General features: G+C 35.6%; 1 pseudogene; it reads right to left on the bottom strand.

Moving 5' to 3' along the window:
* Nucleotides 1-601: 601 nt before the first annotated feature.
* On the bottom strand, nt 602-6,982 carry LOC134228376 (myosin light chain kinase, smooth muscle-like; annotated as a pseudogene).
* Nucleotides 6,983-8,503: the final 1,521 nt, after the last annotated feature.

The following is an 8,503-nucleotide window of genomic DNA, read 5'->3' as shown; positions in this document are numbered from 1 at the left end:
GAACCCCTGACCCTGGGGTCATAAAATTCACAATTTTGGAAGAGGCACTCTTGCTCATCATAACTATGTACTTGGTTAGTTTATTTCATACCTAGGAGCAGAGAAGAAGATTTTCAAAGAAATCATGCATTTTCACTATATAATCTATATAGCCCCGCGCTAGCACTAGAACCCCTGACCTTGGGGCCATGAATTTCACAATTTTGGTAGAGGACTCAATGCTCATTACATTCATAACAACAATTTGACTGCTTGATGTCCAGGAGTAAAGAAGAAGATTTTTAAATATTGCATTAAATTTTGTGGTTTTGGCCCAACCCCTCAGGCCCCAGGGAGGCAGGGACCATGAAATTCATAATTTTTGTTCCCCTTCACCCATACATGCCCTATACCAAATTTGGTTGAAATTAGTTAAGTTGTTCCAGAGAAGAAGCTTCAAATGTTAACACACGACGCACAACACACAATGACGGACAAAAACGGATAGCAATAGGTCACCTGAGTTACTCACGTGACCTAAATATGAGGTTCAATTTTTCGTGGTTAAAGCTTCATCTTATAAAAGGTTGCAGTATAGGCTACATGGTACTAAGTGTACTTACTAGGGGTTCCTAACAAGAAGTCTCCTGATGAAGTCCTTGGATTCTAAAGATACTTCAGTAAAACACTGGTCTGAGAAGTCCCACACACAACGACTTACATTCTGCCTAGTCTCCAGCTCGTCCTCACCAGCGAAGGGAGATATTCCACTCATCCTGTACATAGACAACATTTATTATAAGAAATGTGAATTAAGAGCAACAACAATGTCTTTCATCTTAGGGTCAAGTTCAACTTAGCACATATTTTCATTTCTCATTTGTTATGTTCATGACAATTACCATCATCTTGTTATTTATTGAGATTAATTTTCCATAATAAACTACTTCATACTTACAATACATAAGCCAGCACTCCAACAGCCCACATGTCTGTGTAAAAAGCAATACGTTCGGAAACTACAATCTCAGGAGCTGCAAACTCGGAATTAGCAGTTGTCACTTTGAATTTCTTCTCAGGTTTAAGTTCAGCAGCCAGGCCCAAATCTATCATCTTCAGGTGATAGTGATTGATGGAATCAATAACTACATTCCAAGGCTACGAAAGAGCAGAAAATCAAATTCATCATCTCTTCAGACATATGTCCTTCATGTTTTTCACATATGTCTCTATTCTCATACATTTGAGATTTCATATTGTGGATCAAAGATAATCTTATTCTGGACCATTCATTATTAGCAAGAAATGTATACATGATTGAAAAACATTTCCACATCTTTTTAACCCTAACCCTACAATTGCTAGAGGTCATAGCACAAAATTTAACACACCTTTTCTAAAATTAAAACAAGGATTTCAATTTCAACTTTGTCCTAGATTTTATTTCACTCAACATTACACACATAGGATTTGTACCAAGATTCGTTTAAGTTGGCACATTGATTCTTGAAAAGAATTTGAACATGTGAAACATTTACCAATGGAGAACAAACAATGAAGGAACAGAGTACTTCAGCTTAGCTTTCTGTGCTTCAGGATTACATAAAAAAAAAGTTATAGATAAATCAAGTATTACAATTCAAGCTTTAGTGACTATGAGACAGTTCTGTTTTACCGACCTTGAGGTCCAAATGGACAATGTTGTTCTCGTGCATGTGTTTGATGCCCTCACATATCTGTTGGATGTATTAAATCACATCGGCCTCTATTCCATATCCTTTTAATGCTACCCTGGTAAACAAGTCCTCTCCAGAAAGGCTATAATGAAACAAATACATTCTGATGAGGGGGTCAATCACTTTATTTCAGTATGTTATTGGAGTTCCTTCCTCAAATTTTACTCACCGATACATTGATGTTACAGAAATTTCAACAACCTCATTAACAGATGGATTTTCAAAAATAACATTCCAATGTTTACTAACATTACCTTGTAAACACACATTCAGCTATGCAGTGCATTTTACTATGGCTACCTTCTTCCAAGCCATTTCTTAGAGAATACTTATCATACAAAGTTCTCTACCTGATTGTCCAGCTACCTCACCATTAATACAGACGGCTCATGGCAAGTGTCACCAGTGAAAAGGAGATTATCCTGTGTTGACACCTAATATCAGTCTGGGATATGACAGGGGTTAATGTGTTAGGCAGTAATAAAATATATATATCTTTCTTTTCATGGAATTGTCCGTAGGATTCACTAGATATCTGTTATCTTCAACTATTGATACTCTCCACAACGCAAGATAATAAAAAAAGTTGCTGCAATATTCTGAATATTAAAATTGTGGCAGTAGATTAAAACTCGTCCCCTTACTAACATAGGTTAATCATCAAAGCACAAAATTCAGTGTAGGGCTATGTCTATGAAATAATCTTGGTGTTCACTAATTCTTCTAACATTGACAGTCAAAATTTCACAATGCCTTGTCTTTACCACTAAATGATTTCTTTTTCAACCACAGCATCTCAACTTCTATAAACCAATTATTATGTCTAAGGTGTATAACAAATCCAAAGTGGAAAGATCAAGCCAACGTTGGTATAATGCATTTAAAAAATTCAAATTTATAAAATCGTAATAGTCTGCAAAGGTACAGGTGTTTTAAATTTATCCAATTGAATATTAAATACTATGACTAACCCTCATCCAATGAATAGCCTAACCCTAATCAGTAGAAAAGTGTGTAACAAATAAAATCTAGAATTATTAGGTGAATGATAAGACTAACCCAAAAGCAGTCGAGGAGTGTGCAAGGCCTAAAAATCACATCTGCAGTGGGTTTCAGGACACCATTAGTTTTCAATTACTGTTCCAGGAATAACCATTTTCAGTTTTTCACATGAATGGGGTGCGAGGAATAACTCGAGCAACTCTTGTGGGTAAAAACCACAAATAAAATTCAGTAAATGTGGGAACAAATACTAACGTACTGGATTCAAAAGCTAAAACACAAGGATCAGAAATTGACTTATTAGGTTATAATGAAGGAATAAATGTACTTTGTTTCTATGCAACATCGGACCTTGACAAATCATATCATTACAATGATCAGTGACTTGTATCATACCAACAAGTCAGAAAACTTTGGCGTAAAAATTATGGGTTACTTAGAACCACCAGACTTAGGCCATAACTTTATACTTGATCTAGATCAGAGCACTTTGAGGTCTTATATATATTACATACAAAAGTATCAACAACAGACAACAAAAAAAAAATTCAAAATATCAAAATATAGGTCAAGTGAGTGACTCCAGTAACATAATAATAAAAATCATATATAGTTTTAACAACTGACGGTCTACAGTCATGGGTCCTGGTCAGAATGAAGGAGGGTTATAATTTACCAGACATCTCCTAAAATGTTCACAGTCATTTTCAACACAATTCTTTTTACTTTGAAGGGTTTCATAAATTTATATCATATCTTATTTGCAATTGTCAGAGATTCCTTCTGCAGTAATGTGATTGCATCTATACAACATCCATGACTATACTATTACAAGTACGTATGACTTACTATAGGGCGAGGTCAAGAAATGGAGAAAATGGATAAATACATAATACTAGTCAATATCATCGCTTGGTCGGATAACTTTGGATTGAAGATTGAGAAATTAAAGCTAAGATTAAAAATTTCAGGCTTTATACTGTTGTAGTATTTCTGGTTATTTTGTTGTTAATTTCAAGTCATTAAAGTGCTTTGTATTACATTAATCAATCCCAATATGTCAGTCATGTCATTAGACGCAACATCTCCGTACAATTTCATCTAACCCTAACCCTGACATTTTTCTTGCGTAAAAAGTATACAACATATGTTAATTTGTAGTATCATAAATTATAGATACCATGGACATTTTTTCATATTACATATATCATTCATTGTGAACGTTTCAAAAGATATTGGTTTACAGCTGTTGCTATTTCTCAATGCGAATACATCCAATGACACATTGGGATGCATAAATCTCACCAATCAGTACATTAGGATATAGAGACTCACTCAACGCCATAGAAATGGGCTACTGTGAATATTTCAATACAATTCCTCTTCTACTTACAATTCCATAATTAAAATAATTCCATGATTATCCTCAAATGCCTCCTTCATATGAACAATACTGGGGTGATGAAGTTGGCTGATTATCCTTATTTCATTCTTCAACGTTGCCTTATCGGCTGGGTAAGGAGTGCTAATAAACCTGGCAAGATACTCCGTCCCACTGTCCTTTTCTATACACCGATGCACTACTCCAAATGCACCACTACAATACATCAACATATGTCATATGAATGTTTCTTTCTCCAAACAATAGGCTAGTTTTGTAATACTAGCTCCAAAATATTAACCTTAATAACCCTGACGCCGAGGGTATTACATAAGCTCCCCAAAATGCATTGAGGTGAGCTAAAAATAATCAGGTTAAGGGTTGTAAACTTCAACGATGAATGGAGGTGATTTGGCAACTATGATTAGGACTGTTGCGATTGTATGAATCTCAAGTATATTGCTACGACCGATACAATGAAGGTATTGCTTCGACAACAATATTATTGGGCACACAAGGAAAGCGAGGAACAGTCAGAGATTTTCCTCATAGATAGATATGCGCCAAGGTAAAGCTCTACGCTGTAAAAACAAATTCTTGCCATGTCTAATACGCACTGACCAATTGCACTTACCGGCCAAGTTCTTCAAAAATGTCATACAAAGTTTACACGCTGACTGCTCTTATATTGGCAAGCTTTGATTTCATAGCACAATCCTCATCTGAAAAAAATTACGTCAATACAACACGTCCTTTTGAATCATTTCCCATTACATAGGCATTTCTCTATTTACATATTGGGTGATAACATTACTGTAAATATTTCTACTCTAAAATTCTTTTCACAAGCCAGTATAAATTATGTAATATCAGCTGTGCCATTTGTAGATATATAACTTGTTTCAGGGGTTCTGATTGGATTTTTAGGAGTGAAATGTATTGCTATTTGCTGCTTTCCTTTAAAATGGGTGTCACAGTTGGTGAAAAATCATGTCTCTACCGGGTCTCGAATCCAGGGCCTCTGGCGTACCATGCCAGTGCTCTAACCACTTACCTATTGAGACCCGATATATTGACTGACTTTCACACACCTCTGAAACCGGTGACATGGGGATATGAATTTATACCTCTCTTCAACATTTTAATTTCAGAAATAAATTATAAAGGGCATTACATAATACTTTGAGATGCATGTATGTTTCCAAGTACACTTCTGCACTACAGTATAACCTTAATTAATTACAATTCCTTACACTTTTCTCCTTCTCCTGAAGATCTAGACAATTCCTTCAACTCTACATTGGCCAATGTATCAGTTTGCTACAAGTACATCAGAATAAAGGATATGGAGATCAACAAACATGTTCTATATCAAAATGTGTAAATAAATTATAAATTAAAAGCACAGCAATCACAAAACTTAAAAACTCAAAGGTGGCATCAGGTGCCATGGAGGACTGAGCAGCCCCTATCAACAAGTCTTATCCACCAAGTGCTCCTAGTCATGCTGAGGAAATAAAAAAAAATAACCTCTCTTCATTACAGTGTTAAAAATTAGGGCCTAACAATAAGTATGACAAACATCAGTCAGCAGTGGGCTAAATCATCAACTCGTATTTGCTGACGAGGTCTTTGAATCAACCATAGAACTTATGAAATGATTACTTTTTCCAAAACCGCTGCTAATATTCTGGGTTTCATCAATCAGGCGCCAATGTCAAAAAAATCTTCTATAATGGAAAAGTGTCCTGATACATATTCATGTTTGATGTATATAATATGAAGTGAAAGACTGACGAATGAATGTTCTAAAGTCAGGGCAGGGACCGACATTAACGTTAGTCCGTTAGTCTCAGACTTATACATTTTCATTCGGACTAACAAAATTTGTAGCTAATTAGTCGATTAACGGACTAATAAAATTTTCTGAGGAAAAAAAGAAGAATTTACCAATGTTCAAATTCTCGACAACTTTCACTGGAAAACCCCGCATTTATTTTTAGCTTTCTATCTTCTTGGCGGGAAGTTAGGTAAGTAATCTGAGTCAATTCGGCGCCTAATTTTAGGACTCATTGGTATGAAATTAAACATTTTACCGATCATGATTTTGTTTGACACAGTAGTACCTGATTCAGTCATTTCAACGAATTCTTGGTATAAACATTTCATATAAATGCTTTGTTTATTTCAAAAGAGTATGAAATACATTGCAACGTAAATTTTATTTATTTACTTATAATTATATTTTGACGGACTTGTAAAATTGCCCGCAGACTAGTAAAAGTAAAGAAGCACCAGTCCGACCGGACCAAAGCCTTAAAATGTTAGTGTCGAACCCTGCAGGGCCAATGTCAGAGCTGGGTGGATTCGTCCAAAATTAGGTACAACATTCATAAGCAATGTCATCTTCACCAACCTAGGTTTTATGATACGCTCTTCTGCTCATAAACCATTGGCCTACGGTGAAGCAAAAAGACGTGATTTTTTTCCGTCACGTGATCTCAAGTCTATCAGGTATGCAGATATTTCGTCATCGCCATAACTAAAGACACGTGTGATAAAAAATTAAATCAAAGTTTTTTCAAGAATAAATATGAAGCAATAATTGAGTTATGTTTATTCATTATTTATTCAACTAATCTGAAGCTTCCATATAGATTCTTAATCACATATTTAGAAGATGTTGGATGACACCATGGCTATTCTTATAATTGATTGTTATCTTACGGATCGTTGTTTAGTTGTGTTTCTCTGTTGTGAACTCTGGAAAGAAATCCCGATTTCTATGAACAACGTAGGCCAAGGATTTATGAGGAGTATAATCTGCATAATTTAAAATCGTACATACCATTTCTCTTACTTTCTTTCTTGTCCAATCCGCCATCCTACAACAGCATTATACCACATTCATCATAACAATCTCAAAGGTAATTTATCAGTGATTATTGTAATTCGACTATTTTGTTGTAATCGGAAACATATGAATTGGTAATTCGGTAATATAACTTAATTCCGTTTCCAAATCTACAAGTACCATAATAGAGCTCCTACACATCGAAAAGTGATTGACGGGGAGAATTTCCTCATCATTAATCAAATATCTCATCCTATCCTCTAGATAAAAGAGCTTTTGCTTTTTTTTAATAAGAATTTAAATTTACATAGAAAAGACCATCATTTGGGGGGTAATAAAGACGCCGATATGGGCGATTGACCACCAACCGGGGGTTAAATGAACATTTGGTGTGAGGGTGTGTGTGTGTGTGTGACCAACCTGATAATTTTAAAAGCTTCCCAGTTTTGCATTGGCAACATCGGACAAGAAAATTGCATATGACACCTTGAATCAATAAATACCACGAGTACAGATGATAAAAGATGTCAACCCGACACATGCACCTTTCTTTGGAGGAGACCTATGGCAGGCGGGCCGACGAGGGAAAATAAAATTACCTCAGCCTAGTACCTATAACTTATGTTTCACGAAACAAAGTGACACACATAAATAGTACTTTCACCTACATATTTCATGTCATTCTCTTTAGAAAGTTTATCTCTCCAACCCAGAAAACCTCCAACAAAACTTAGTCTTCCATTGGGCCCCTCATGTATGCTCGTACTCCCGCCAGGTTTTTCCCACCGTCAGTAGGGATGACGACACTATATATCCCTACACTTTCGATTTCTGATCACTATACTCTACATGGTCAAGAAGATATCAATTTTAACTTATAATCCAGTTCAATTACGTCTGTAATTTTGAATTACATAATATTTACAGCTCATAAATCTAAATTATATCTGATATATCTTAGGTCTACTTGTTATCAGGCATCAATAAAGAGGTTATTCGGATGCGGTTTATCATCCGGAATTTGACACGGCTGACGGACAACTAATGAATTCAATCACATCAAAAGCATGAAATTTCTTCTAAATACATTACATAGGCGTCTGAGCCGGGGGGTTAGAAATGATCTTTGTCCCCCATCCCCACCACTAATTTATTTTACAAATATAGACTTCAGATAAATTTCAGACATTCATACACAGATTTAGCCTACACACATCCACACCCTACCTTCCCCTGACATATTGTAGCCGAAGCTTACAACGGGGAAAGTGGCGGTGTTCGGAAAGAAATTTGTCAATGCAGTCTGAACATACCCCACCCTAACCCCCCCCCCCATATAGGATTTCAGGGTTGAGACTAGGCACTTTACCACCCTTTTCTTTTATTTGGCTTGTCAGGTTGTTTCTAGGGTTTAATTTTTTTTCTTATAATTAGCCTACCCCCACTTTCATTTTAATTATATTCTACGATTTCATTCTTCATTCTTAAATAATCTCTATTCCTTTCTTTCTTTCTCTATACACACTGACATCTTGATATTTTCCTTTTATT

Source organism: Saccostrea cucullata, unplaced genomic scaffold, assembly GCF_032062105.1.
Source record: "Saccostrea cucullata isolate Sc308-1 unplaced genomic scaffold, CSIRO_AGI_Scuc_v1 ctg5022, whole genome shotgun sequence".
In the NCBI taxonomy this organism is placed as follows: domain Eukaryota; kingdom Metazoa; phylum Mollusca; class Bivalvia; order Ostreida; family Ostreidae; genus Saccostrea; species Saccostrea cuccullata.
Note: the sequence above shows the minus strand (reverse complement) of the source record. Positions and strands in the feature narration are given on the sequence as shown.